At 45.7% G+C, this 3,952-nt stretch overlaps 2 non-coding genes across 2 annotated transcripts; both read right to left on the minus strand.

Annotated features, from left to right (window-relative positions):
- Window positions 1–599: 599 nt before the first annotated feature.
- Window positions 600–677, minus strand: LOC125347424. Its single transcript, XR_007210205.1, has one exon. It is a non-coding gene; the product is annotated as a small Cajal body-specific RNA 18 (non-coding RNA).
- Window positions 678–762: 85 nt separating this feature from the next.
- LOC125347445 lies at window positions 763–904 on the minus strand. The gene has a single exon (XR_007210221.1). It is a non-coding gene; the product is annotated as a small Cajal body-specific RNA 17 (non-coding RNA).
- Between the last annotated feature and the right edge of the window lie 3,048 nt (window positions 905–3,952).

Consider the following 3,952-nt stretch of genomic DNA (forward strand, 5'->3'; position numbering starts at 1 on the left):
ACAAAAGTCTACCAGGTGCTTGTGGCTCACGCCTGTACTCCTAGCTACTCGGGAGACTGAAATCTGAGGATTGGGGTTTGAAGCCAGCCCAGGCAGGACAGTCCATGGGACTTATTGCCCAGAAACCACTCAGAAAGTGGCACTATGGCTTAAGTGGTAGAGTGCTAGCCTTGAGCAAAAGAAGCTTAAGGACAGTTTCCATATCCTGAGTTCAAGCCCTGCCCCTCCCCCCCAAGAAAGAAAAAAGAAGTGCTATATAAAGCAAGTGGGTTCATACCTGTAATCCTACTCAAGAGGATCCTGGTTCTACACTAATCTGGGAAGATAAATCAAGTTATCTCCAGTTAACCAGGATGGAGGTATGGCTCAAGCAATATTGTTCAGGTGATAGAATTCCAGTATTAAGTTTAAAAGAAAAACCAAGCAAGAGCATGAGAATCTGAGTTCAAGCCCCACTACCAGTATAAAATGTGCTCTCTCTCTCGAGCACACACCACAAAGTTCTGCACAATGTAAATGTTTGAAGTTTTTAAACCAGTGTTGCTCTTGAGTTTATCCCATTTGGTGTTTTTTTGTTTGTTTGTTTGTTTTTGTTTTTCCGGCCTCAGTGGGCTCGCACACTCCATCGTCTGGTTCCCAGAACTCAGATCGCACAGATGTCACTTCATCATCGGCAGGGCTCGCAGTTCCCGGTGGTGGGCCCCTCACCAGGCCTCCCTCAGTCTCAGCCCCAACCTCTCGCCCTCACCCCTTCTCTCCCCTCTCCAAGTCCCCCGGACCCCACTTCGCCAGGCACCGTCTTATAATCCTCTCAGGCCCGGGCAAGCGGCGCCGCCCACAAAGGGCCCGATCATATAAGGAAAATACTGGGGGCTCATTGGGGGCTGCATCGGGGACTCAGGAGCACCCTGCCAGCTAAGCGTCCCGCACCCAGCCCCACTACCCTCACTGCACCCACCCAACCAGCCTCCCATTTGGTTTTGATAGCTTGCACTAATCTTGTGGTTCTCAGTTCCCTTTCATTTGACTGTGTTGTAGCCTTTCTTCTCATCATGGGTTTTGTTACCTACATAATCATTATGAAGATTCAGACATAAGTGAAATGCCTGGAGCCCTAGCAGATGCATAACACACAGGCAGTTTAGCAAAATGCCTTCCAGGGAGCTGGGACTCCTGGTGGTCGAGTGGAGGGCTGAAGTCCCGGGGAGGGGGGCAGAGGGATAAAGAGAGACAGGGTGGGAGAGTGCAGTCATGGTATTCCATGCACATGTATGCACATGGAATTAGGAAAACTGAGGGGCTGAGTGTGGTAGGGGGAGATAGGGGAGAATGATGAGAGGGTGACATTAGTAATGGTAAATTGTATTTGTAAACTGACATGTTAAATTGAAACCCCTTTGCATAGCTACTTCAGGGTAATTTTAAAGATTAAAAAATCTGTGTTAAAGAGGAAAACTGGTTTGCAATCAGCATTTTGCAATGAAAGGAAATGAACAGAAGAGAATGGTTCAGAGACCGAAGAGGAAAGAATGGGGGCAGGGGTGTGCTAGGAGGGGAGATTGGGAGCCTTGTGGGAGCTACTTTGCTTAGGGTGGGAGCATCCTCCCCAACCATGCTCTTAGCTCAGCTCGACAAGCAGCAGCAGGAGTGCCTACCAGGTTGTGGGCAAAAAATATTCCTCATAAAACACAAAGTGTTTTAGGAGGAGTTTCAATTTTAAAAAAGAAGTTCTATGTCATTGGTTTAACTAGCACTGCAAACTAAATTCTCCTGTTAGGAAGTACGGCCCTGTGCCTTCTATCTGAAGGCCTGGTTATGCCGGTGAGAGCTGATAATGTGCTGCTGCTGCTCAGTCTGAACTCGCATGCTCTCTCTCCCGAGCTCCCCTCCACACCTGACCTCCCAGGCAGCCACGCCTGACGATGCAAGCTACAGAGAGGGGCCAGGTAAGTTTCTTGTGGACAGATGGATGTCATCCTGAAAAGAGCTGGGCAGAGGGAGGAGCAGAAGTGCCGGGCCAGGAGGAGCACACCTCTGCTCTGGAGGAGGAGGCTGTGTTCAGGCATCCCCTCAGACCTGCACAGTGAGCCGTCATCAGACCCACATCTGAGGCCCCCTTTATCCTCGTCTTCCAGTGTCTAGAACTATGAGAAATTCCCTTCCTTCCCATGTACACTTCCAAGAGTGAGGTATTCCATGACAGCCATACAAAACTGACTCACATGTGCTCAAGGCACCTACAGCCTCTGCCTTGTAGTGGCAGTGACGTTTGCACGTTTGCTTCTATAATTCTCTGCCACATGTGGGAAAAGCTACAGTCTTGAACAAACACATTGGCACTGCTCATAAAAGTCAGATCTAAATGCCAAAGCTCTATATAGAAGCAAACAGGAAGAAGACAGCCCAAGAGTTGGGCATTCTACCTGAATGGTATGAAATGTCCTAAACACTCAAACTAACTCAGACGATCTCTATCTTGAGAGGGAGGAGTGGGGAAAGTTTTAACTGGCTGGCTGGAAGTTTGCATGTAGGACAGACTTGCCCTCACCATCTTCCCCATCTCAGGCAATCCACAGCTCCTCAGTGCGCACAGCAAGGCAGGTAACATTCAAAACACTAAAGGAACCAGACCCAGAGTCCCAGAGATAACATCATCAGACTTGCAAACGCAGAAATGAAAATGTCTGTACAATGAAAATATTTGCTGCCAACACAACGAAAAGGTAAATTCTGAAAAAGTCAGACTCATCATGAAGCCTCAAAGCTTAGGCTCAGGGCCACCCGGGTGCCCAAGATTGAGGCAAAGGCCTAGCAATAAACAGTTCCACTTTACTTTAGGATTATTTTTGTTTCAGATGACTCAGAGTTTTACAAGCACCAGGAACCACAAAACTTCAATCTGTCTTAGATCTCCAGAGTGCAGGTCACCTTTAAGCTGGAAAGAGCCAATTCATGTTGTACAACAGGTTAAGATGCAAAGGGTGTAAAACAATTCACATAAATTTATACAAAAGGAAATGCACATTAACAATAAGCATGAAAACACAGCCTCCATCTTATTCAATAAAAAATCACAATTTTTAAATGTGTGAATTTATGTTCATCCAGGGTATAATGTGTGTCAAATTACACATTGGTAAAAGTAGAAATTATTAACATATTTTAAAAGAACAAGTTGTCAAGCTCTGTCAAAATACAGAACACCTTTCACCCAATAACTCAGCTTCTAGAGATTTGCCCAACACAGTTATTGCTTGTGCAGCATATGCCAGGCATTACTTGTAACACTGTGGAAGTTGAGCACATGAATCTCAAAGGCCTTTAGTAGGGTATATATGTCCATACTTTTGAAAGGACTGAGATTTATATGCCCTGTTAAGAAAAAACTCCAAGCCTAGAACATCTTCTTTTCCATATCTGATTCCTCTGGTAGGAGTATTAGACAGAACAATATTACTAGACTTACAAAAGATTAAGATTTTTCAGAGATCTTAGGTGAAATATGAATCTCTCCCTCAGGCCCTACCTGCTATTCAAAGTTAGTTTTCTGAACTCGTTTTTAGATGACTCTCTTTCACACACACACGCGCACATGTACACATACATGCACACACACACACACACACACACCTACATCAAAAAAGGAAGATATGATTTACTCTTCCACCCTCCAGAAAGTTCTCCTTGACCTGAGCCTTCCACATGACTAATGGCTTGCTGTTCACCATACATGTTTTCAGCTGGTGTCTCTCTATTTGATTGGCAGTCAAGTCACTTATGCAGCCCGGTCTTCACTCAGATTTCCTAAACACCAGGAATTCCACTCTTCTGCGATCCCACTGGAACAGTTTCACACCACCTCATGGCTACTTTCATGAATCTGGAAAACATTCAAATCCTCTTAGGAGACAGAGGCATCCTGCCTTCAAATGCTGCCTTTCTCACCAACTCA

The sequence above is a fragment of the Perognathus longimembris genome, chromosome 2 (genome assembly GCF_023159225.1).
Source record: "Perognathus longimembris pacificus isolate PPM17 chromosome 2, ASM2315922v1, whole genome shotgun sequence".
Classification (NCBI taxonomy): Eukaryota; Metazoa; Chordata; class Mammalia; order Rodentia; family Heteromyidae; genus Perognathus; species Perognathus longimembris.